The following is a 27854-nucleotide window of genomic DNA, read 5'->3' on the forward strand; positions in this document are numbered from 1 at the left end:
ATGTGTAACTTTACCTTATTGGAAGGTAAACACTTTAACCCCACTGAACCCCTTATGATTTCTCTTTCCTGTTGACCTTTTGACAATTTTTTGAGTCTTGTATATGAAAGTCAAATTTTTCTATTCATTTTTGAGCTTTTCTTCAAGAATATCTGAAATTTCTCTCTTTCATTCAGTGTCCACTTTCTCCTCTGAAGCATTATACTAAATTTTGAGGGGTAGGTTATTCCTGGTTGTAATCCTAACTCTTTTGCCTTCCAGAATAGCATATCCTAAGAACTTTGTTCTTTTAATGTGGTAGCTGTGAAATCTTGTGTGATCCTGACTATGGCTCCACAGTATTTGAATGGTTTCTTTCTGATGATGTATTTTCTCTTTATCTAAGAGCTGTGGATTTTGGCTATAATATTCCTTTGATTTTTTGTTTTGAAATCTTTTGAGTAGTGATTGGCAGATTTGACTTGAGAGCTCTTTAAACTGCTGTTGCTGTCACCACCACTAAGTTCCACCACTTGTGTATTCACCTGGTCACTTGGCCAGCTCCACACCTATTTCCCACATTTCTCCTTTTGACTTCTTAAGTTGTCTTGGGCTGGAAGAATATCTTACCCTGACCTTTTGTTGTCTCTGCCATTTCAGATTGTGATTTGAGACATTATTTTAAAGTTCTTTGGAATGAATGTTGATATTAGTTATAGTGCTTCCTCTACTCTAGTAGTAGTAGTAGTAGTAGTAGACCTCCACCAGTCACGGATGACCATGGATCAGCGCCTTGAAGAGCCACAAGCCACAGTGTGCCTGTGCAGTCTGATACAGGAGCCACAGCTCCTGAGTGATTTATAACCAGTAACTGCCACATCCCATGTTGTATCTACCCCATGAGGAGTAGCTGGAGTGTCCTCTCCAGGGAACTGGCCTGGATGGATCAATATGGAAAACAAGCTGTTGCCCATGCAGCAAAAACACAGTTTATTTCAAAGTAAATATTTTTATTTATATTTTTGAGTTTCAATTTTTATCTCTCATTCCCTCCCTTCCCTCCTCCCAGAGGCAGTAAGAAATCACATATGAGTTAAAGCTATAAGATTATGAAAAACATTACCATATTAGTCATTTTGTACAAGAAAATTTGAATAAAAGAAAAAATGAAAGAAAATGAAAATTAGCATGGCCTGTGTTCAGTCAATATCAGTTCTTTCTCTGGAGGTGGATAGTATGTTTCATTAATAGTCCTTTGGGATTGTCTTGGATCATTGTGTTGTTGAGAATAGTTGTCATTTACTTCATCAAACAATATTGCTGTCCCTGTACAACATTCTCCTGGTTTTGATTACTTCACTATACATCAGTTCATACAAGACTTTCCAGGCCTTTCTGAAATCATTCTGCTTGTCATTTCCTATAGTACATTAATACTCCATCACCATCATATACTACAGCTTGTTTAGCCATCCCCAATTGATGAGAATTCCTTTACTTTCCAATTCTTAGCCACTGCAAAAAGAGCTGCTATAAATATTTTGTATAAATAGGTCTTTTTCTCTTTTTGAGGATGTCTTTGGGATATAAAGGTAACTATAACATTGTTGGATCAAATGGTATGTACAGTTTTTAGCCATTTGGGTATAGTTAAAAACATAGTTTTTTAAAATGTCTTAGGCATCCATGACCTATATCTGATACACCCTCTGACTGGGTTATAATGTGATAGCCTGCTAATGTATCTTTTGGAGTATGCTTTTGTGTTGCCTTTTATCAGACTTGCAGATGCTACTATTTAGGCCTTAGTGAAACCCATAACTTTCCATCTAAAAATATTTTCTGGTACTCTAATAGAAAATATTTTTTAAAAATCAGCAGAGCTATATTTTGGAGGAAAGTATTTTAAATTACCTCAAGGGTGAAGAAGATGGTTGGAACAATTATACTATAGAGAATTAGAATACCAGATTTAAAAGGCTTATGGATATATAGTTCAACCCACATTTGAAAAAAAAATCCTCTCTCCAATATCTCAGAAATGGTCAACTAGCCTCTACTTACAGAACTTGATTTCTGGGCAGCCCACTACCTTCTAAGGCTGATAATTCTACTTTTAGATATCCCTAATTGTAATGTGTTTTTTTTAATCTTTATATCAAGGATAGTTCTGTTTCTCTCTAATATTCATCAATTATTTCTAGTCCAGCTCTCTCAGGGTCAAGTCTATCTGAACAATTCTATCATGGCATCTATATGATGATCCTTCAAATACTTGAAGACAGCTATACTATCTTCTCCAATTTTCTTCTGCTTCATGTGAAGCATCCCAAGTTTACCACAATCATAATCTTTACCTATTTCAAAGGATGTGAGATTTTGGTGATACAGACATTCTCTCCTACATGCCACTTTTGTCAGTTACAAAAGCTAATCTTGATTTGTTGATGGCCAGCTCTCTGCCTATGAGTAGTTCCATGTTAGTAGTTATTAATACATACAGTTGGTCACTAAATCTATACTCTGAGGCTCCTTTTAGATTGATAGGACTTCCTCAAGCTTAGTTTTTGGTAGCCTCTAGTTACTTCCACAGGATGGCCATTTGGAGGAGGCCTTGAGTCAGTGTTAATTGCACATTACTGATCAAAATGCTAAACTAAGCTAAACTTCAAATGTATTCAATTCATATCACATAATTGATCTGGACCTGACCCCTGATGTGTGACTATTCACAGCTAAAAGAAATTGGGGTTTGGGACAAAATAAGAGAGAAAACTAGTAACAAATTCAAAGGAAGAGACAAATGTGAACCTCTTGGAACATGCTATCCCCCTTGATTCATTCCTGGTTTTAGATTCAAGGTCAAAATTCAAAATGCATGGGTATATGTGAAATATGATAAATCTGCTGGTACATAGCAGCTGTTTAACAGGATATTCAATGGCTGGAAAAAAACCCATTGCTTTTTTCCACTTATAAGTAAGGAGGGGTGGGGAATAAATATGCTCTCCATGATTTTAACAAGATTTTTCTGATCATTTGTCTTTTAAAATAAAGGAGATAAAGTAGATACAGATCTTTTTTATCTGGTCCCTAATCTTTGTTACTTAATGAAAGGTTTCCCATAATTAAGCAAGTCAGTTCTATCTTATCTAATTTTTCAATAATGAAAAATAATAGCAAAACAAAAATAAAGCCACAACACTCAGTGGAAACCCCAGAGAGGCATCCAGTCAACTTCCTATGTGAATCCAGTGTGAATCAAACATTTGTCATTTCCCTTTGTGTATCCAAAACAACTGTCCACAGTGCTCAAACAATCTATAAAAGCTATCAGTTTAAAAGATTGGTAATTATCCCATCTTCTCCCCTGCGATTGGACATGAATATCAAGTATTTCTAAGATTGTTTAGAAGGTTTTCTATAGTGTTTTTCTCTTTATATTCCATGTCTGATCAAATATAAAAATGTGGATTAGTCACAGTCACATAAATCTGAGCATTATGTAAGAAACATAATAATAGTTTAACAATGAACCCTTATGTAGTATGTTAGAAAGCACTGACCTGAGGGAGGAGAATAGGGTTTTCTAGCCCTTGTTTTAACACTGCAAGTCACTGGGAAAGTCACCTTGATGTTCTCTGAGATCTCTTCCAGTCCAAACATTCCACTTTAAGATTCTGTGTGTTCAGGTAAAAATGGTGTAAAAAAGAGATCCTTGTTACTACAGTTCAGAAGGCAGGGCAGATGACTTAGGAGAGAAGGAAGGCAAAAACATCTGCCAATCACCCTAGAGAGGACATCAGTATGTGAAACAAAGAAAGCCTAGACCTTAGACTGGGGTGGTGTTTCTAAAATAGCCTTTATATTAGTCCATGCAATTGAACTTGTTGACAAGGTGAAGAGAACAAGAAAGCCTGCAAAACCTGAAAGCATGATATAGTAGAAAGAACACTGACTGCATTTAGAGGAGCTGGGTTCAAATTCTGATTCTGACTTCTTACCTTGACCTTGGATCAGATACTTCACTTCTTTGATTTCAGTTTCCTGGTTGGTGGAATGGGGGTGTCGGATTAGATCAGTTTCTGAGCACCCTTCCAGCTCTAGATATAAGATTCTATGACCTACTTGTAGCAAAGCAGAATAGCCCTGGGGAGTCTGATCCTGTGATGTAGATGACTTTCCTGGTATATTTCCCCCTGCTATGGATATTCCCGGGGAATACATTGTACATTGGACTACACAGTAAGCTACCTGAGGCATGGAGAATGCTGAGCGACTCATCAATGATAGCTCTGGGCCACAAGGTTATATATGAGACACATATATGTATGCATGTATATATGTGCTTGTGTATATACATACACATACACATACACATACATATATAGCAGCTATATCCTTGATAACATCTTCTGAGCCCTCCCTCATTCTCTTATGTGTGTCTGTCAGATTGAAAAACCCACCAAATGACTAATTTAAAGTAACATTTATCCAAAGAACTCAAATCACTTTTCAGTCATGAAACTAGCCATTTAAAAATTATCCCTATACTACGGAGGAAAGAACCCTATGATAGTTTGGACAGAGAACCTGTTCTTTGGCCCCAAAGCTTCCAGTTCTGGGAAGACTGATTAAAATTGGCAAATTAGTGTCCTATAGTTCTAATGCTAATCAGCTTTCACTAATGCCCCAACAAAGTGTAAACCAGCATCTTTTATTTTAAGCATGCCTGGACTCTTCTCTGGATTGTTTTCCTTCTGAACCATTTAGCGAACATCAATTATGCCCAGAGTCCTGTCCAGAAGTGATATTTGGCATGGTGGTGGCTTAACAGAGCATGGAGCCTTTTGTACCTATACTGTGTATGGTTATCTGTATACCTAATTGACTCCTTTTTGCACAATTATACACTTTTTGAAAGCAGGGACCACATTGTATTTTATCTTTCTATTCTCTCAATTTTCCTTCATACTTGTGCTTTGCACAGAACGGAAGCTTAATTCAACATATATTTATTAAGTACTTATTACATGTAAGGTGCTATGCTCAATATTAAGGATACAAAGGTAAAAAGAAATTAAATAACTCCTTTCATGGAGCTTACTTTCTACTGGGAAGACAAAAATGTAAATATCCCCATAAATGTTTGCTAAGTGGTTGTTTAATGTTCATCATAATTAAGCATTTTCCTCACTTATTCTAAGTTCCTCCAATATGGACCCTTTTACTCTAGAACTGTTCATTGAACCTCTGGGTTGATCTGGAGACAATTCTCAGACAGTTAAAGTTGCAAATATGAACTAGGGTAATTCATAAAAAGCACCAATCTCCACACGCAAGTTGCATCATCTGTTGGTATAACTGGTTGCTTCATGTGATAATCTCTTGTGTTCCTGTCAGAGTTCTTGCTGAGGATCCCTGGTTTTTTGTATTTTATTTTTGGTCAAACACAGAGTTAAATACCAATTAGAAAATTAATGGTAATACTCTTGCACTTCTATTTCTGTTCTTAAAACACTTTCTACTTTTAACCATTGATTTTACAATGTTTTCACTGAGATCTACCCTGATGTGCAGTTAAACATGAGTAAGTTTAGTTAGAGTCAACAAGCTTTAATTAAGTGTGGAACTGAGCAGAAGGAGACCATGGTGATGCCAAAGGGTGCCAATGTTGACTTTTCACCAGGTACAAGGCTGTATAGGTTAGGAGAGAGTTGACCCAAAGCACTGAAAGCAGGGCTTGTCTTGGGCAATGTAAAAACAAATGGGCTCGGGGGCAGCTAGGTGTTGCAGTGGATAGAGCGCCGGCCCTGGATTCAAGAGGACCTGACTTCAAATCCGGTCTCAGACATTTAACCATTACTAGCTGTGTGACCCTGGGCAAGTCACTAAACCCCAATTGCCTCACCAAAAAACAAAACAAAACAAAACAAACAAAAAACCCCAAATGGGCAGATTGCCTTCATCACCCCTTTTACTTCTGGTTAGTGTCCATTCCCCTCCTGTTCCACCTATCCAGGCATTCATTGTCCCATCACTACTAGCCCCTGATGGAGTGGATCTTGGAGTTAGATAGACCTAGATTTGAATTCTGCCATTTACTAGCTGTGTGAACCCTTATGTGTCTGGGTTTTTCCATGTAAAATGAGATTCATCAGTTAACAAAGATTAATTAAGTGCTTACTGTATAGATAGCAATAGCAGCTGTCTGACAGGTTTGTTGTGAGGATCAGAAAAAGATCATGAATATAGACCATTTTGTAAACCTTAAAAGGCTATGTAAATGTCAATCATCACTGTCTACAGTGAGATTTCTGAGACTTGTGTTAAACTGTATTTAAAAAAAAGAAACATTTTACCAACTAAGGCATTTATCACTGGCAGTGTTTCAGAAATCAGTAGGGGAAGTAGTTTTGGGCATGAAACCTACTTAGGGCTTGCTCAGGTTCATCATTGCAATGGTTGAGATGCCTATGCATAAAATAATAGTTCACAATTCTATAGCACTTAGAAGTTGACAGAACTTGGCTTCTGTAAAGCCAGCCTTAAATAAGAAGGCTTTTCAGAAATCACCTAGAATCTAGGATTTTAGAGGCAGAATAGACTTCAAAATGAATCCAGTCCAGCCCACCACAAACCTCACTTCCCCCCTCATATTTTCAGGGTGATGGGAAACATTTATTTGTCACCTTTCATATGGAAGATATGCCATGATAGTATTTTTTTTTTTAGTGAGGCAATTGGGGTTGAGTGACTTGCCCAGGGTCACACAGCTAGTAAGTGTTAAGTGTCTGAGGCCAGATTTGAACTCAGGTACTCCTGACTCTCCAGGGCCATTGCTTCATCCACTGCACCACCTAGTTGCCCCCCATGATGGTATTTTTGAAGTCAAAGACCCATTCCAGATTATAAAAGGCAGACTAGTATACAGGGGGGGAAAACTTCTACTGGGTTTAGCATCAGGAAGGTTGGGTTTAATTCTGACTTTGATATTCGTTAGTTAACTAACACTGGTTAAATTGCTTAACCTTTCTAAGACTTAGTTTCCTCATCTATAGAGTTACAAATACTTGCCATACCCATGTTACAAAGTTGTTGAGAAGGAAAATGCTATAAAATGTTGAGCCATTATGTAGCCCCATGCCTTTATTTTTCAGATGAAAAAACAAGAGCCGATAGAAAGTTTTTAGCATTTGTTTTCTTAAAAATTTGAGTTCCAAATTCCCTCTCCCTCTGTCCCCTCCCACTTCATTGAGAAGGCAAGCAATTTGATATAGATTATACGTGTGTGGTCATGCAAAATATACTTCTATATTAAGCATGTTGCAAAAGCAAATGCAGACAAAAACTCCAGGAAAATAAGTAAAGAGAGTATGATTTGATCTGCATTCATACTCAATCAATTCATTTTCTGGAGTTGTGATAGCAGTTTTCATCATATGTCCTTTGGAATTGTCTTGTATCATTCTTTTGCTGAGAATAGCTAAGTCATTTATAGTTGATCATCAAACAATATTGCTGTTACTGTGTAAAATGTTCTGCTTCTACTCAATTTATTTTATATCAGTTCATATAAATCTTCTCAGGATTTTCTTAATTCATGCTGCTTGTCATTTCTTATGGCACAATAGTGTTCCATCACAATCCTATAAAACAACTTTTCATCAATTCCCCAATTGATGGGTATCTTCTCAATTTCCAATCCTTGCCACCACAAAAAGAACAGTTATAAATATTTTTATATGTCCCTTTGTACATTTTGTCTTTCCCTTTTGATTTGATGTCTTTGGGACACAGACTTAGAAGTGGTATTGCAGGATGAAAGTGTCTGCAGTTTTATAACCCTTTGGGAAGAGTTTTAAATTGCTCTCCACTTGATTAGATCCATTCAAAACTCTACCAAGACTGCATCAGTGTCCTAATATTTCCACATCCCTTCCAGCATTTGTCATTTTCCTAGGCAAAATGATAGAAGTGAAGGGTTACTTTAGAGTTGTTTTAATATGCATTTCTCTAATCAGTAGTGATTTAGCACATATTTTTTCCCTTGTGATTGTAGGTAGCTTTGATTTCCTTTTCTGAAAACTGCCTATTCATATTCTTTGACCATTTAAAAATTGAGAAATGACTCATATTCTTATAAATTTAACCCTGTTCTCTATACATTTGGAAAATGAGGCCTTTATTAGAGAAATGGCATAAATCCCTCCCACCCCTGTCCCCCAGTTTCCTGCTTTTCTTCTATACTTGACTGCATTGGTTTTGTTTCTAAAACCTTTTGAAATTTAATTTAATCAAAATTAACCATTTTACTTCCTGTAGTTTTCTCTGTCTTTGGTTTGGTCCTAAATTCTTCCCTTTTCCATAGATCTGACAGGTAAAATTTTCCCTAATTTCCTAATTTTCTTTATGACTAAATCATGTACTCATTTTGTTAAAATAAATAACAACTGGGGGCAGTTAGGTGGTGCAGTGGATAAAGCACTGGCCCTGGATTCAAGAGTACCTGAGTTCAAATCCGGCCTCAGACACTTGATACTTACTAGCTGTGTGACCCTGGGCAAGTCACTTAACCCCCATTGCCCCACCAAAAAAATTTTAAAAAATTAAAATAAATAATTTCAACAAAGTTGCAGAATATAAAACAAACCATGTAAATCATCAGCATGTTACCAAGAAAATCCAGCATCAAGATACAGAAAGATAAATTCCATTTAATATAATTTCAGACAATATAAAATACTTGGGAGTCTACCTGCCAAGTCAAACCCAGGAGGTAACTGAACACAATTATAACTTTTCACAGAAATAAGGTCAGATCCAGATGATTGGAGAAAAATCAATTGTTCATGGGTAGGCCTAGCTAATATAATAAAAATGGAAATTCTGACCTAAATTAATTTGCTTATTCAGTGCCATGCCAAACTACCAAAATTATTTTATAAAAAATAAAAAAATTCATCTGGAGAAGATAATGATTAAGATTATCAATGAAAATCAAGATGAAGAAAGATAGGCTAGCAGTACCAGATCTCAGATTGTATTATATTCTATCATATTATAGACATATCATATTGATATATGGTGTGAGATGTCAGGATATACTTAGTTTCTGCTAAATGGCTTTCCAGTTTTCCCAACTATTTTTGTCAAATATTGATTGAGTTCTTGTCCCAAAAACTTAGATCTTTGGGTTATTGGACACTAGGTTATTATGGTCATTTACTAGTATGTATTGTGCACCTAATATATTCCACTGATTTATCACTCTATTTCTTAGCCAATACCAGATTGTTTTGACTACTACTGTTTTGTAATATAGTTTGATATCTGGTACTGTTAGGTGACCTTCCTTTACATTTTTTTTTCATTGATTCCTTAATGTTCTTGACCTTTTTTCCTTCCAGATGAATTTTGTTATTTTTTTCTATCAATATAAAATATTTTTGGTAGCTTTATTGGTATGACACTGAATAAGCAAATTAATTTAGGTAGAATTGCCATTTTTATTATATTGGCTCAGCCTAACCATTAGCACTTATTATTTCTCTAATTGTTTATATCTGACTCTATTTGTGTGAAATATTTTGTAATTGTGTTTAGTTCCTGAATTTGTCTTGGCTAATAGACTCAAAACAATTTTTTACCTGCTATTATTTTAAATTGAGTTTCTCTTCCCCCATCTTCCCCTCTAATATAAAAGTTTTTTCTTGCCTCTTTCATGCAAATTTAACCTATTTTGCCTCTCCTTTTCTCTTACTCCCAGTGCATTCCTTTTCCTCACCCCTTAATTTTATTTTAAAAATATCATCCTATCATATTCATCTCATATCCATACCCTCTATATATTCATATGCCTTCTAACTACCCTAATAATGAAGTTACAAAGTATTATCTTCCCATGTAGGAATGTAAACCATTTAACCTTATTGAGTCCCTTAGGATTTATCTTTCCTTTTTACCTTTGAATGATTCTCTTGTTTCTTGTATTTGAAAGTCACTTTTTTTTCCTCCGGCTCTGTTCTTTTCATTAGGAATGCTTGAAAGTCCTTTATTTGATTGAATGTACATTTTCCCCTCAATTTTTTTTTGTTTTTAAATTAAATTTTTATTTTATTTAGAATTTTCTCCAAGTTACATGTAAAACAATAAAAAACAATTTTTTCTCATTGATTTTTAAAAAACTTTGTGTTCTAAATTTTCTTCCTCCCTATGAAAGCAAGCAATTCAATATAAGTTATACATGTGCAGTTATGAAAATCATCTTCACATTAGTCAGGTTGTGAAAGAAAATAGACAAAATAACTTTATAAAGAGGAACTAACATAAAATTATACTTCAATCTGTATTTCCATAACATCATTTCTTCCTCTGTTGATGGTTTGCATTTTTCATACATCCTTTTGATAACATTCTGCTCGTCATTTTTTTCACAGTTACAATTGCTAGGGGCAGCTAGGTGGCGCAGTGGATAGAGCACTGGCCCTGGATTCAGGAGGACCTGAGTTCAAATCTGACTTCAGACACTTAACACTTACTAGCTGTGTGACCCTGGGCAAGTCACTTAATCCCAATTGCCTCACAAAAACCCCACAAAATGAACAAACAAACAAAACCAGTTACAATTGCTAACTGTATTACCCTCCATCTTATTCCCTCCCCTTGATATTTACTCTATTTTCTATCTTCCTTCACTCTATCCCTCCTCAAAAGTGTTTTGCTTTTTATTGCCCCTTCCCCGCAATCTGCTCTCCCTTCACCTCCTTCCCCTTATCTCCTTCCCCTCCCATTTTCCCTCAGGGAAAACTAGATTACTATACCCACTTGAGTAGGTGTGTTTTTCCCTCCTTGAGCCAATTCTGATGAGAGCAAGGTTCACTCATGCCCCCACTCCTTTTTCATCTTCCCCTCTACTCCATTATCTTTTTCTTGTTTTTTTTTATGTGAGCTACTTTTCCCCAGTCCACCTCTCCCTTTCCCTTTCTTCCAGTGCATTCCTCTTATGTCTTAACTCTATTTTAAAGATGTCATCATGGGTCGACTAGGTGACACAGTGGACAAAGCACCAGCCCTGCACCCCAGGAGGCCCCAAGTCCATATCCAGCCCCAGACATAAGCCACTCCACCCTGCCTGCCCCACAAAAAACCAAGGATAAACAGAAAATAAATGCTTTATAGATATCATCCCTTCATATTCAATTCACACCTATGCCCTCTGTCTAAATATTTTCCTTTCAGCTGCTTTAATGCTGAGAAAGTTCTTATGAATTAGAAGTATTATCTTCCCATGGAGGAATGTAAGCAGTTTAACCTTTTACTGCTTACATTCCTACATAGGAAGATAATACTTCTAATTCATGATTTCCTTTTCCTGTTTACCTTTTTATGCTTATCTAGTGTCTTGTATTTGAAAGTCAAATTTCTATTTAGTTCAGGTCTTTTCATCATGAATACCTGAAAATCCTCTTTTTCATGGCAGTCCCATTTTTCCCCTGAAAGATTATAATCAGTTTTGCTGGGTAGGTGATTTTTGGTTGTAATCCCAATTCCTTTGCCCTCCAGAATATCATATTCCATGCCCTCTGGTCCTTTAATGTAGAAGCTGCTAGATCTTGTACTATCCTGGCTGTGGCTCCACAATACTTGAATTCATTCTTTTTGGCAGCTTGCAATATTTTCTCCTTGATCTGGGCACTCTGGAATTAGGCTAAAATATTCCTAGAAGTTTTCCTTTCAATATCTCTTCTTCTTCTTCTTTTTTTTTTGCATCAAAAATTTTTATTTTGTTTCTGGTTTTTACAGATTTGCAGAGTGACCATGGAGAATTCATCAAAATCACTTTTTTTTCCCATCAAGTGGCAATACTGATAACTCTTCCTCCCAGCTTAAGAATCTCAACTAGGTAGTAGGTCCTTTGTATCCAGGGTGGGTGGTTCTAGACAGATGACTTCATGGACTCAGAAGGATGAAGAGCCTAGATCTTTTAGATAGCTTTTGTTTATAATTACTGGAATTACTATTTTTCATCTAAGATTCAGCCAGTGTAGTAGGTGTGAGGATGATAAGCCATAAAACCAGATTTTCTCTTCATCATCAGAGAGGTGTATGACCTCATTAGCCCTTCTCTGGGGAGAATCAAGCTCAATGGAAAACTTAAGAGTTTCAATTTCACTTCTTTTTTTTTTTTTTTTTTTTGGGCAGGGCAATGGGGGTTAAGTGACTTGCCCAGGGTCACACAGCTAGTAAGTGTCAAGTGTCTGAGGCCAGATTTGAACTCAAGTACTCCTGAATCCAGGGCTGGTGCTTTATCCACTGTGCCACCTAGCTGCCCCCTCAATTTCACTTCTTACAATGGCCATAGGTAACTTGTTCTTTGTTTTTGTTTTGTTGTGTTTTGTTTTTGAATCTGAATAGAATTTTATTTTCCAAAATATACATAAAAACAAAATTTTAACATCAATTTTTAAAAAACTTTGTGTTCCAACTTCTCTTCCCCCCTCCATTTCCAAACCCTACCCACAAGAACTCAACCAATTCAAAATAAGTTATACATGAGTAGTCATGGAAACATTCCCATATTAGCTAGTTGTGAGAGAAAACAGTCAAAAAACCCAGAACTTCAGATTAAGGAATTGTCAAAGAGGAAATGAAAAAAAAAATTTAACATGTGTTTCCATCTGTTTTCAGATACTATCAGTTCTTTCTCTGCAGATGGGCTGCAATCTTCATAAGTAACTCAGGGTTACATTAGATCATTGCCTTGCTGAAAATAACCACATGCTTCCCAGCAGATCATCCCCCACTATTGCTGTTATTTTGTATACAGTACATTTCAGTCTGCTTCAGCTCATGTAGGTCTCTCCAGGTTTTCCCCATAGCATCCTGTTAATCACAACCTCTATATCAACCTTAAGCTTGACAGAGAATCTTCTTCACAAAAGCCCAGTAAAGTAGGTACCATACATTTTGCCATTATAGTCAATCATCATAACTATTTCCCTCCATCCCATTCCCTTCCCATGACATTTACTCTATCTTCTTTTTACCTATTCCTCCTCAGAGGTGACTTACTTCTGACTATCCTCTCTCTCACTCTGCACTCCCTTTTTTTCACCCTTCCTTCCTTGTTCTCTTCCCCTCCTATTTTCCTGCAGGGTTAAATAGATTGCTCCTCCCAATTGGGTATGAAAGCTATTCCCTCCATGAGCCCACTCCAATGAGATCAAGGTCCCTGAGCTAATTCTGTGTTCTAAATTTTTCTTCCTCCCTCCCTCCTCAAACCTCCCTATGAGATCAAGCAATTCAGTATGTCACACTGGTGCAGTAATGCAGAAAATCTTCATCTTCCTTGAAAGTGTTTTGCTTTTTACTGCTCTCTCCCCCAATCTGCCCTTTCCTCCTTCCCTTCTTCCCCCCTCCAGGGCAAAAGTATATTACTATACCTATTTAAATAGGTATAGTATGCATGTTAGTCCTTCTTTGGGCCAATTCTGATGATATTAAGGTTCACTCACTCCCCAACTCCTTCCCCCTATTCTACTCTCCTCCATAAGCTTTCTTCTTGTTTCCTTCATGTGAAATACCTCTCCCCAGACCATCTCTCTCCTTCTCCTTCCCCCAGTTTATTCCTCCTACACCTCAACCCTATTTTAATGATGTCGTCATGGATTAGCTAGGCGGCACAGTGGACAAAGCACCAGCCCTGGACCCAGGAGACCCCCCCAAGCTCAAATCTAGCCCCAAACATAAGACACCTCTCCCCATCTGCCCCACAAAGAACAAAACATAAATGCTTTACAGATATCATCCCTTCATATTCAGTTCAGCCCTGTCTTCTGTGAATTTCTTGTGAAGAATTTTTGTTTTGTTTTGTTTTTTGGTGAGTCAACCGGGGCCAGGCAACCTGCCCAGGGTCACACAGCTATCAATTGTCAAGTGTCTGAGGTCACACCCAAACTCAGGTTCTCCTGAGTCCAGGGCCAGCGCTCCATCCACTGCACCACCCAGCTGCCCCTGAATTTCTTACTGAGATAGTTCTTATGATTTCAAAGCATTATCTTCCCATGTAGAAATGTAAACAGTCTGATCTTTTAATATCCCTCATGAAGTCTTTTTCCTGTTTATCTTTTTATGCTTCTCTAGGATCTTGTATTTGAAAGTCAAATTTTCTATTCAGTTCAGGTCTTTTCATCACAAATGCTTGAAAGACCTCTTTCTCATTGAAATCCCATTTTTGCCTCTGAAAAATTATACTCAATTTTGCTGGGTACGTGATTTTTGGCTGAAGTCCCAGTTCCTTTGCCCTCTGGAATATCATATTCCATGCCCTTCGGTCCTTTAATGTAGAAGCTGCTAGATCTTGCTTTATCCTTATTGGAGCTCCACAGTATTTGAATTCCTTTTTTCTAGCTACTTGCAGTATTTTCTCCTTGACCTGGGAGTTCTGGAATTTGGCTATAATATTCCTGGACGTTTTCCTTTTGGGATCTCTTTCAGGAGGTGATTGGTGGATTCTTTCAATTTCTATTTTAGCTTCTGCTTCTAGAATATCAGGGCAATTTTCCCTCACAATCTCTTGCAGGATGGTGTCTAAGCTTTTGTTTTGGTCATGGTTTTCGGGTAGTCCAATGATTTTCAAATGATCTCTCCTAGATTTATTTTCTAGGTCAGCTGTTTTTCCAAGGAGATATTTCACACTGACCTCTATTTTTTCATTCAATTGGATTTGCTTTACTGCATCTTGGTTTCTCATAAAGTCACTAGCTTCCATTTGTTCAATCTTAATTCTAAGGCAGTTATTTTCATCAGACAGTTTTTTAATCTCCTTTTCCATTTGGCTTTTCAAACTGTTGACTTTTTTCTCATGACTCTCCTTCATCATTCTCATTTCCCTTTCCATTCTTTCCTCCTTTTCTCTACATCTTCTTTCTATCTCTCCTACTTTCTCTTCAAAGTCCCTTTTGAAAGCTTCCATGGCCTGAGATCAGTTCATATTTTTCTTGGAAGCTTTGGATGTTGGAGCTTTGACTCTGTTATTATCTTCTTCTTCTGAGGTTGTATTGTGGTCTACCTTACCCCTAAAGAAGTTTTCGATGGTCTTCTGCTTTCTCTGCCTGCTCATCTTGGCTTACTATTTCTTGGATTTTAACTCCTTCTTTAAGTGTGGCACTGCTTCCAGGACACACTGTTCAAGCTACAGCATGGCCTGGGGGATGGTTGGGCTTCTCAGTCAGCTTGGCCTTGCTTTCATTTGATTTTAAACTCTCCACTGCGGGGTAGGGGTGGGGGGGATGCTTCTCGGCTCTGCTCCTGTTCTTAGCTTCAGAGGGTCCCAGGTGTTTTGGGTTGAGGGGGAGCAGGCTTTAATCTCACCTGGCCTATTCTCAGGTCCAGAGATAACCTCAGGCCTATTTACTAAGAAACCAACCAGCAAAGCTTTCTGTGGTGTGGTTCTCAGCTTCAGATGAGACTGCTCCCCTGTTCCCCTCCCCCACCTGGGTCTCCTGCCGCTCAGGATTTCTTCCTGGTTGCCCGCTGGGGTGGGACAGTCGAATCCTTCCCCCTAATCCACTGGGACCCCTTCACTTACCCCCCCCCCAGGCCAGCCGTTCAGTCCGACCGTGCTCTTGGTTCCAGAAGACGTTGGTGCTGCAGCCGATTCAGAGGCACTGGGGCAAATTCCTCTGCTGGGTGTCTGGTGTGTCGGCCCGATTGTGGGGTTAGGCTTTATTCGTGACCCAGTACAGCCCTCTGAAATCTATCTATAGCTGGAGAAAACTCTCAGCCCGTATTTTTGTGTGTTTTTCTGCCCCAAGGGTTCTTTTATTGCTATTTTTGGGGTTATTGTATCAGGAGCCCCATGAGCTTGATGTCTTTCCTCCGCCATCTTCAACTTTTTCTTTTTCTCCATATCTCTTTCAGGAGGTGATTAGTGGATTCTTTCAATTTCTATTTTACCTTCTATTTTTAGAATATCAGGGCAATTTTCCCTGACAATCTCTTGGAAGATGATGTCTAAGTTCTTGGGGTTTTTGCATCTAAATAGTGTCTTTATAATTTCTTTGTTCCATCTCATGCATTAACATAGCCACAAATCTCAGAAGTAGAAAGTACTTTTTTTTATGTATGAGGTATTTTATTTTTTCTATTACATGTAAAGATAGTTCTCAACTTTTGTTTATACATGCTGTACAATTTCAGATTTTTCTCCTTCCCACCCCTCCCTCCCCCTTCCCCTAGACAGCAGGTAATCTGATATAGGTTATATCTATATATCTCTATACATATACATATAGATATATATATATATACACATAATAACATTAATCCTATTTCTGCATTAATCCTGTTACAAGAGAAAGAATCAGAGCAGTGATGCAAAACCTCAAAATAGAAAGAAAAAAAAAACCAACAGCACCCAAAACAAAAGAAATAATATGGTTCAATCAGCATCTATACTCCACAGTTCTTTCTTTCTTTTTTTTTTCTTGGATTTGGAGATCCTCTTCTATCATGAGTTCCCTGGAACTCTTCTGTACCATTGCATTGGTGAGAAGAATATAGTCCATCACAGTAGGTCAACACTCAATGTTGATGACACTGTGTACAATGTTCTTCTGGTTCTGCTCATCTCACTCATCATCAGCTCATGTAAGACCCTCCAGGTTTCTCTGAACTCTTCTTGCTCATCATTTCTTACAGCACAATAGTATTCCATTGTATTCATATACCACAACTTGTCCAGCCATTCCCCAATTGATGGGCACCCCCTCAACTTCCAATTCCTTGCTACCACGTAAAGAGCAGCTATAAATATTTTTGTACATGTGGGTCCCTTTACCCCTTCCATGATTTCTTTGGGCAAAAGACCTAAAAGTGGGATTGCTAGGTCAAAGGGTATGCACACCTTTATCACCCTTTGGGCATAATTCCAAATTGCTCTCCAGAATGGTTGGATCAGCTCACAGCTCCACCAACAATGCATTAGTGTTCCAATTTTCCCACAGCCTCTCCAACATTTATTATCTTCCTTTTTTCTCATTTTAGCCAATCTGATAGGTGTCAGGGAAAGTACTTTTTTTAATAAAGTATTTTATTTATTTTTTTCCTGTTATATGTAAAGATAGTTCTCAACTTTTGTTTATACAAGCTTTCCAATTTCAGATTTTTCTCCCTCCCTCCCCTCTCTCCCCCTTCCCCTAGACAGCAGGTAATCTGATATAGGTTATATATATATATATAATAACATTAAAAATATTTCTGCATTACTCATGTTATAAGAGAAAATCAGAGCAATGAGGAAAAACCTCAAAATAGCAAAACAACAGCACCAAAAACAAAAGAAAATAGTATGGTTCATTCAGCATCTATACTCCATAGTTTCTTTTTTTCCTCCTGGATTTGGAGATCCTCCTCCATCATGAGTTCCCTGGTACCCTTCTGTACCATTGAATTGGTGAAAAGAATATAGTCCATCACAGTAGATCAACACACGATGCTGATGATACTGTGTACAGTGTTCTTCTGGTTCTGCTCATCTCTCTCATCATCAGCCCACACAAGACATTCCAGGTTTCTCTGAATGCCTCCTGCTCATCATTTCTTACAGCACAATAGTATTACATTATATTCATATACCACAACTTGTCCAGCCATTCCCCAATTGATGGGCATCCCCTCAACTTCCAATTCCTTGCCACCACATAAAGAGCAGCTATAAATATTTTTGTACATGTGTGTCCTTTTCCCCTTTCCATGATATCTTTGGGAAAAAGACCAAAAAGTGGTATTGCTGGGTCAAAGGGTATGCACAACTTTATAGCCCTTTGGACATAATTCCAAATTGCTCTCCAGAATGGTTGGATCAGTTCACAGCTCCACCAACAATGCATTAATGTTCCAATTTTTCCACAGCTTCTCCAACATTTGTTATTTTCCTTTTTTGTCATTTTAGCCAATCTGATAGGTGTCAGGTGGTACCACAGAGTTATTTTAATTTGAATCTTTCTAATCAATAGTGATTGACAGAATTTTTTCATATGGGAATAGATAGCTTTGATTTCTTCATCAGAAAACTGCCTGTTCATATCCTTTGACCATTTCTCAATTGGGGAATGACTTGGATTCTTATAAATTTGATTTAGTTCCCTATACATTTTAGAAATGAGGCCTTTATCAGAAGTACTGGCCATAAAAATCGTTTCCCAGCTTTCTGCCTCCCTTCTAATTTTGGATGCATTGCTTCTGTTTGTACCAAACCTTTTAAATTTAATGTAATCAAAATCATCCATTTAGCATTTTATAATATTCTCTATCTCTTGTTTGGTCATAAACTGTTTTCCTTTCCAAGGATCTGATAGGTAGACTATTCCTTTCTTTCCTAATTTACCTATGGTATTACCTCTTATGTCTAAATCATGTATCCATTTTGACCTTATTTTAGTATAAGGTGTCAGATGTTGGTGTATGCCTAATTTCTGCCATACTATCTTCCAGTTTTCCCAGCAGTTTTTGTCAAATACTGAGTTCCTATCCCAGAAGCTGGAGTCTTTGGGTTTATCAAACACTACATTACTAGTGTCATTTACTACTGTGATTTACTACTGTGTTTCCTGTGCCTAGCCTGTTCCATTGATCCTCCACTCTATTTCTTAGCCAGTACCAGATAGTTTTGATGACTGCTGCTTTATAGTAAAGCTCCAGGTTGGGTACCACTAACCCACCTTCCTGTGCATTTTTTTTTCATTATTTCCCTTGATATTCTTGATTTATTTTCATTGCATATAATGCTAGCTGATGGTTTTAGGTAGATACTGTTAATTATTTTAAGGAAAGCTCCACCTATTCCTAAGCTCTCTAGTGTTTTTTGTTTGTTTGTTTTAGTGAGGCAATGGGGGTTCAGTGACTTGCCCAGGGTCACACAGATAGTAAGTGTCAAGTGTCTGAGGCCAGATTTGAACTCAGGTACTCCTGACTCCAGGGCCAGTGCTCTATCCACTGCACCACCTACCTGCCCCTCTAGTGTTTTTATTAGGAATGGGTGCTGTATTTTGTCAAAAGCTTTCTCTGCATCTATTGAAATAATCATATGATTTTGGTCAGTTTTCTTATTGATGTGACTGATTATGTTGATAGTTTTCCTAATGTTGAACCAGCCCCTGCATTCCTGGTATAAATCACACCTGGTCATAGTGTATTATCCTGGTGATCACTTGCTGTAATCTCCTTGCTAATATCTTATTTAAGATTTTAGCATCAATATTTATTAGGGAAATTGGTCTATAATTTTCGTTCTCGGTTTTTGCTTTGCCTAGTTTTGATATCACCACTATATTTGTATCATAAAATGGATTAGGTAGAACTCCTTCTTCAGCTATTTTCCCAAATAATTTGTATAATATTGGAATTAATTGTTCTTTAAATGTTTGGTAAAATTCACCTGTAAACCCATCTGGCCAGGGGCATTTTTTCTTAGGGAGTTCATTTTTTTTTTTTTTTTAGCTCATGAAGAATTTATCACCTTAAAAGGGAGAATTAATTGCACACACACAAGGTTTGATGAAATGAGAGATGAATCACCACCAGCCAGGGGATACCACGGTACAAGAGCACTGGACCTGGAGTCATGAAGCACTGAGTTCAAATTCATCCTCAGATATTAAAATTGTATGAGAAAATATATGTAAAGCAAGTTACAAACGTTAAAGTTTTGTATGAATGGTGGTCATCACCACCACCACCACCACCATCATCAACAACAACAATAAAATGTTACCTTGAATGAATCTTGGTATCACTAACAACTCAGGGAACCATAACAGATATGGTACAGAGGAAATACTGATGGGCTTTGAGTGAGTGAGGCTTGGGTTCAAGTCTTGCCTTAGATACTTATCTGTTGCTAGGGAGTTCATTAATGCCTTGTTCAATTTCTCTTTCTAATATGGGTTATTTAAGGATTTTATTTCCTCTTCAGTTAACCTGTGGAGTTTATTTTTATAAATTTTCATCCATTTCATTTAGATTGTCAAATTTATTGGCATACAGTTGGGTAAACTAATTCCTAATTATTGATTTAATTTCCACTTCATTGGTAGTAACATTACCCTTTTCATTTTTGATACTGGTAATTTGGCTTTCTTCTTTTTTAATCAAATTAACCAATATTTTATCTATTTTATTGTTTTTTTCATAAAACCAGCTCTTAGTTTTATTGATTAATTCTATAGTTTTCTTGCTTTTAATCTTATTATTTTCTCCTTTAATGTTCAGGATCTCTAGTTTAGTATCTAATTGGGGATTTCTAATTTGTTCTTTTTCTAGCTTTTTAAGTTGCATGCCCAATTCATCAATCTCCTCTTTCTCTTTTTTATTCATGTAAGCATTTAGAGCTATAAAATTTCCCCTAAGCACTGCTTTGGCTGCATCCCATAGATTTTGGTATGTTGTCTCATTATTGTCATTGTCTTGGATATAGTTATTGATTGTTTCTATGATTTGATGTTTGACCCATTCATTCTTTTTTTTTTTTTTTTGGTGAGGCAATTGGGGTTAAGTGACTTGCCCAGGGTCACCCAGCTAGTAAGTGTTAAGTGTCTGAGGCCGGATTTGAACTCAGTTCCTCTTGACTCCAGGGCCAACGCTCTATCCACTGCACCACCTAGCTGCCCGCCATTCATTCTTTAGAATGAAATTATTTAGTTTCCAATTGATTTTCATTCTGCTTTTCCATGGCTCTTTCTTACATTTTTATTGCATCATGATCTGAGAAGGATGCATTTACTATTTCTGCCATTCTACATTTGACTATGATGTTTTTGTGCCCTAATACATGGTCAGTTTTTGAAAATGTGCCATGTACTGCTGAGAAAAAGGTATATTCCTTTCTTTCCCCATTCAATTTTCTCCAGACATCTATCATGTCTAACTTTTCTAGTAATCTATTCACCTCTTTCACTTCTTTCTTATTTATTTTTTGGCTAGATTTATCTAATTCTGAGAGGGGGAGATTCGGATCCTCACTAGTATAGTATTACTGTCTAATTCCTCTTGTAACTCATTTATCTTCTCGTCTAAGAATTTGGATGCCATACCACTTGGAGCATACATATTTAATATTGATATCACTTCATTATCTATAGTACCTTTTAGCAAGATGTAGTTTCCTTCCTTATCTCTTTTAATGAGATCTATTTTTGCCTGCTCTTTGTCTGAGATAAGGATTGCTACCCCTGCTTTTTTTTTACTTTAGCTGAAGCATAATATATTCTGCTTTTTACCTTTTACCTTTACTTTGTGTGTATCTCTCTGCTTCAAATGTGTTTCTTGTAAACAGCATATTGTAGGGTTCTGGTTTTTAATCCACTCTGCAATTCGCTTCTGTTTTATAGCAGAGTTCATCCCATTCACATTCACAGTTATTATTACTGTCTATTCTCCTCCATTCTATTTACCCCCTTTGTACTTTTCCCCCCTTCTTTCACCCTATTCCTCCTCACTGACATTTTGCTTCTTACCCCTGCCTCCTCCAATCTGCCCTCCCTTTTTATCACCCCTCCCTTTTCTTTGACCTTTTCTCTCTTGCTTTTGTCCTCCCTTCTATCAGTCCCCCCCTTTCCCTTCCCCTTTTGCTTCTCTAAAGAATGAGCTAAATTTCTTTATCCCAATGAACGTATATGTTATTCCCTCTTTGAATCAAATCTAATTAGCGTAGGATTGGAACAATGTCCACCCATCCTTTCTTTTCCTCTGTTTTAATAGGTTTTTTTTTCACCTCTTCGTATGATGTAATTCACCCCATTCCACCTCCCCTTTCCTCTCCTCCCCATAGACTCCCTTTTTAACCCCTTAGTTTTCTTTGTATCATCACATCAAAGACAATTTATATTTATACCCTCTGTGTAAACTCCTTATCTCTGCCCAAATACATTTACAATTCTTAAGAGTTATGAGTATTATCTTCCCATGTAGGGATGTAAACAGTTTAACCTAATTGAGTAACTTTTTTCCCCCTCTGTTTACCTTTTTAAACTTCTCTTGAGTCTTGTATGTTAAAATCGAATTTTCTATTCAGTTCTGGTCTTTTCATCAGGAAACATTGAAAGTCCCCAGTGTCATTGAATGTCCATCTTTTCCCCTGAAAGAAAATGCACATTTTTGCTGGGTAATAGATTCTCGGCCGCAATCCAAGCTCCTTTGCCTTCTGTAATATCATATTCCAAGCCTTGTGGTCCTTTAATGTTGAAGCTGCCAGGTTCTGAGCAATCCTGACTGTCGCTCCATGATATTTAAATTGCTTCTTTCTGGCTGCCTGGAGTATTTTCTCCTTCACTTGATAATTCTGGAATTTGGCTAAATTATTCCTTGGGGTTTTCCTTTTGGGGTCTCTTTCAGGAGGTGATTGGTGGATTCTTTTAATGATGATTTTATCCTCTGATTCTGTGATATCAGGGCAGTTCTCCTTAATAATTTCCTGGAATATGGTGTCTGGATTCTTTTTCTGATCATGACTTTCAGGCAGTCCAATGATTCTCAAATTGTCTCTCCTGGATCTGTTTTCCAGATCAGTTGTCTTTCCAATGAGGTATTTCACATTTTCTTCTATTTTTTTCATTCTTTTGATTCTGCTTGACTGATTCCTTATCTTCCAACTGTCCAATTCTAATTTTTAAGGCATTGTTCTCTTCAATGAGATTATGCACCTTTTTTTTTTTCCATTTGTCCAAATGAATTTTTTAAGGCATTGTTTTCTTCAATGAGATTATGCACTGTTTTTTTCCATTTGCCCAAATGAATTTTTTAAAGCATTGTTTTCTTCAGTGAAATTAATCACCTTTTTTTCTATCTGGCCAGATGAATTTTTAAGGAATTCTTTTCCGCAGTCAATCTTTGCTCTTCCTTTTTCAAGCTGCTGATTCTTTTTTCATAATTTTCTTGTGTTGCTTTCATTTCTCTCAATTGATTTTTTTTTTTTGGTGAGGCAATTGGGGTTAAGTGACTTGCTCAAGGTCACACACCTAGTAGGTGTTAAGTGTCTGAGGCCGGATTTGAACTCAGGTACTCCTGACTCCAGGGCCAGTGTTCTATCCACTGTGCTACCTAGCTGCCCCTCTCAATTGATTTTTAAAATCCTTTTTGAGCTCTTCCAGGAAGGCTTTTTTTCTTGAGACCAATTCACCTTCCCTCATGAGGCTTCACATGTAGGCAATTTGAGGGTATTGTCCACATCTGAGTTTGTGTTTGCCTCTTCCTTGTTGATACAGAAGCTCTCAATGGAGAGGGCTCTTTTTTTGCTTCTTATTATTGCAGGTTATTTATTTATTTTTTAAGTTGAGGTCTCCTCTTCGGGCACCAGGGTCCCTGTTTTGAGCTTCTTGTGCTGGGGTGTAGGTGCTGCGTCACCGGCTTTTTATGTACTGAGGCCTTTATGGTCTGCGCATTTCCCCCGCCCTGCACTTCCTGTCTGAGAATGCTATGATCAGTGGGCCTAGTCATGCCTATCCTGTTTGTGGCCCTCCACCTGGCAACTTGCCCTCTTGGCTGGTGCAGGTAGGTTTTTCCAATGTCCTGCTGGACCACCAGATTTTTGAACCAGGATCCAGGGACCTCAGTTGTTTGGCTGTGGCCTGCAGCTTCCTGCTGACTTGCCCTGACCCCCTTGGTGCTGGACTGCTGCCCTGCACCTCCCTTTTGCTTGAGTCAGACCAACCTTTTCTGAAGTCTTCTAAATTATCTCTGGTTGGAAGACTGTGTCTCTCTGTCTTTTTTCAGGTTCTGTAGTTTCCCTCCGTTCAGAGGCTTGATTTAATGTTCTTTTTGAGGGAACAGAAGGAGAGCTCAGGCAACTTGCTGATTCCTCTTTGCCATCTTGGTTCTGCCTCTAGAAAGTCTAAGTTCTTGTTTTGATCATGGTTTTCAGGTAGCCCAATAATTTTCAAATTATTTCTCCTGGATCTATTTTCCAGGTCAGCTTTTTCCCCCCAAGAAGATATTTCACATTGACCTGTATTTTTTTTTTAATTTACTTGGGTTTGCTCTATTGTCTCTTGGGTTTTCCAAAAGTCATTAGCTTCCATTTCTTCAATCCTAATTCTTAGGCAATTATTTTCTTTAGAAAGCTTTTTCATTTGGCTTTTCAAATTCTTGACTTCTTTCTCATGACTTTCCAGCATCATTTTCATTGTTTTTTCCATTTTTTCTTCTACCTCCATTACTTTATCTTCAAAGTCCTTTTGGAGCACCTCTATGGCCTAAGACCAATTCATATTTTTCTTGCAAACTTTCAATATAGGACCCCTGATGTTGCTTTCCTCTTCTGAGGGTGCTTCTCAGTCTTCCTTGTCACTAATTAATCTTTCTATGGTCCACATATTTCTATGTCTGCTCATCTTGCCCACCTGTTTCTTGACTTTTAACTCCTTCTTAAAGTGGGGCATTATTTCTATGCTTTGCTGTCCCAAGCTTCAGGGGGTCCAAAATGGTATGATTTAAAAAATGGCATGTTCTTCACTCACCTGGCCTTTGCTCTGGTCTGTAAATAACCCCAGGCCCACTTGTTCTGTAACCAGAAAACAAAATTTTTGTTTTGCTGGGTTGATAGTTCCAGCGAGGCTACACCCCTATCCCACCTGGGCTGCCTCCACTCTACACTGCTTCCTGGTTCCCAGAAGTGGTAAAACAACTGACTTCTGCCTCAGTGCCAGCAGAAACACCTGTAATCTCCCACTGGCCAACCATTCAGCCCTCTCACCAGAACGTGAGCTTAGTTCCAGAAAAAAAACAGAACTGAACCTGATTTAGGGACTCTGGAGGTCTCTTTCTCTGGCATAGCCTGCCTGGGACTGGATCTGTGTTGGTAATACCTCATGGTTTAGTTCCACTCCAACCCCAGCACAGCAGATCCCTCCTGCTGACCTTTTAAGCCATCTTTGGCTGGAAAATAATCTTACCCCATCCTTTTGTGGGTTCTGCTGCCCCAGGTATTGTCTTATGGCATTATTTGAAGTGATTTGGAGGGATTTGAGGGAAAGCTCCAAGGAGTCACTGCCTGCTCTCTGCCATCTTGGCTCCCGGTAGATGATTCTTGATTATAATCTTGGCTCCTTTGATTTCTAGAATATCATATTCCAATTCCTTGACTTTGTGAGAAAATGATTAATAATAGGGGGTTTGGGACTCTCAGGAGCTCCTGCTGAGAGAGCTTGGCCTGACCTTTCTTAAGGTCATACCAGAGTCAGGAAGTTACCTCACTCAAAACCACACCTACCTGAAAGCCTTGTTCCCACCAGAGGATCTGTTCTCAGGGCTCTGACCTCAGCACGACTGAGCCGAACCACCCTCAAATCCAGTGAACCAATAGATATGAGTGATGCTAGCCAATTAGCTTTGAACAATGTGTATGGGTGGGATCTGATCTGGCCTGCAGCAAGCTTGCACAGACACTCTCTCTTTGGCCTGGGAACTTGGTGAGAGCAGATGCAGCATGCTAGGGTTCCCCATTTTCTCTCTTCTCTCTCTCATATTTCCTAGCTAGATTTTCCTATATTTCAGAGCCATGTGCACTCTCTTTACTAATATCTAATATTCTTTAATAAATGCTTAATGCCCCCCAAATTGGTGCAGTAGCCTCTAATTTCTAAGTATCAATACATGATAAACCCCAGTTAATTTTCCCTACACTTGGGACAGTAATAGGGTGACCACATAATATTTTACTTGCCACAACTCATTTAACATGGAAGCTATTAAAACAAAACAAAACATGGAAGCTATTAAATATTGTTTGCTCCACATTGTGGCTCCATAATATTTGAATTGTTTCTTTTTGGCTACTTTCAACATTTTTTCTTGACTTGGAAACTCTGTAATTTGGCTATAATATTCCTGGGAGTTTTCATTTGAGAATCTCTTTTCAGAGGTGATAAGTAGATTCTTTTAATTTCTATTTTACCTTCTTGTTCTAAAATATCAGGGCAGTTTTCCTTGATAATTTCTTGAAAGATGGCTCTTTTTATTATGACTTTTATCTAGGTTAATAATTCTTAAATTATCTATTCTTGATCTATTTTCCAGGTCACTTGTTTTTCCAGTGAGATATTTTACATTTTCTTCTAATTTTTTTGTTGTTTTGATTTTGTTTTATTCTTTCTTGATGTCTCAAAGTCATTGGCTTGCACTTGACTAATTCTAATTCTTAAGGAATTATTTTCTTCAATGAACTTTTGTACCTCCCTTTTCATTTGGCCAATTCTACTTTTTATGGAGTTCTTTTCTTCAGTGCACTTTTGTACTTCTTTTTCTATTTAGACATTTCTGCTTGTTAAGGAGTTCTCTTCAGTGGATTTTTTTGTGCTTCCTTTAACATTTCATATATTCGATTTTAAGATGTTATTTTCTTCAGTATTTTTGGTGCCTCTTTTACCAAGCTATTGACCATCTTTTCATATTTTTCTCACATCACTCATTTCTTTGCCCATATTTTCCTGTACCTGTGTTATTTGATTTTAAAAATCATTTATGAGCTCTTCCAGGAATTCTTGTTGGGTTTGTGTCCAATTCACATCATTTTTTCATTAAGACTTTGTTTTGTAGTCTTTTGATATGTTTGTCTTCTTCTGAGTTTGTGTTTTGATCTGTCACCATAGTAAATTTATATGGTCAGTTTGTGTGTGTGTGTATGTGTGTGTGTGTGTGTGTGTGTGTGTGTGTGTTCATTTTTTTCAGGCTGTTTCTTGAATTTTAACTTTATACTAAAATTAGACTGTGTCCTGGGGTGCATGGCACTGCGTCCCAACTTCAAGCTTTTTTATGTAGCTGTTCTCAGAGCTATTTTTGTGGGTTTGTAAGTTTTCAGTGCTTTCAACTTGATATTATCTAAGGAGAGGTGTGGTCATGCTTTTTCTGCGCTGTGCTCTGGTATTAACTCACGAAAGGACCATGTTCTCCTGCAACCACAAATGCTAGCAGTCTGCTCCACCCTGGAACTTTGGCCCAGCCCCCTCCTCCCTTATGGCCATAATGTTAGTGACTTTTCATCCTAGAAATGTGATCAGGAAACTGTTTAAGGGTAATGCAACAAGATCCTGAACCCAGCACCATCAGTGGGTCCCTCGTAATCTCTTTCTGACCAGTTGTCTGAACCCCTTATCTCATCTATGGGATGAGAACTTCTAGAGCTTCAGCTGTTGCTGTAGGTACATCTAAGAACTTCTACTGGTGTTGTGGTGGCGTAGCTTGTGCTGAGGTCTAGATTGGACAACCACCAATATGTGACAAACCTTTTCTACCAACTTCTTAAATTGTCTTGGACTGGAGAATTTTTCACCCTGACTTTTTTTTTTTTGCGGGGCAATGGGGGTTAAGTGACTTGCCCAGGGTCACACAGCCAGTAAGTGTCAAGAGTTTGAGGCTGGATTTGAACTCAGGAACTCCTGAATCCAGGGCCGGTGGTTTATCCACTGCGCCACCTAGCCGCCCCCCCCCCACCCTGACTTTTTGTTTTGCTACTTGAGAATTCAATTTGAGATGTAATTTTAAGTTGTTTGTAGGGAAATTTGGGAGAATTCAAGTGAGATACTGCCTGTATTCTGATATCTTGGTTCTACTCACTCAGAATTTTCAGGGACTTGTGTAGGTACACTCAAGTAATAAAAGGAGAAACCAAGAACTGAATTCAGATCTTCTGCCTTGAATATAGAATTTTCACTACTTTATGCTTTCAAGTAAGGCTTGAATGCTAGGACTCAAATGTTTTAGGGAGAATGGAACATATCTTAGTTTATCTTGTGTAATGACAAACAATGCTTTGGTTTGACCCTATTATGTTCATGTGATACTCTGGGTCCCCTTAAGCCTACAACCCAGGGCCTTTCCCT

Source organism: Dromiciops gliroides, chromosome 1 (genome assembly GCF_019393635.1).
Source record: "Dromiciops gliroides isolate mDroGli1 chromosome 1, mDroGli1.pri, whole genome shotgun sequence".
Taxonomy (NCBI): domain Eukaryota; kingdom Metazoa; phylum Chordata; class Mammalia; order Microbiotheria; family Microbiotheriidae; genus Dromiciops; species Dromiciops gliroides.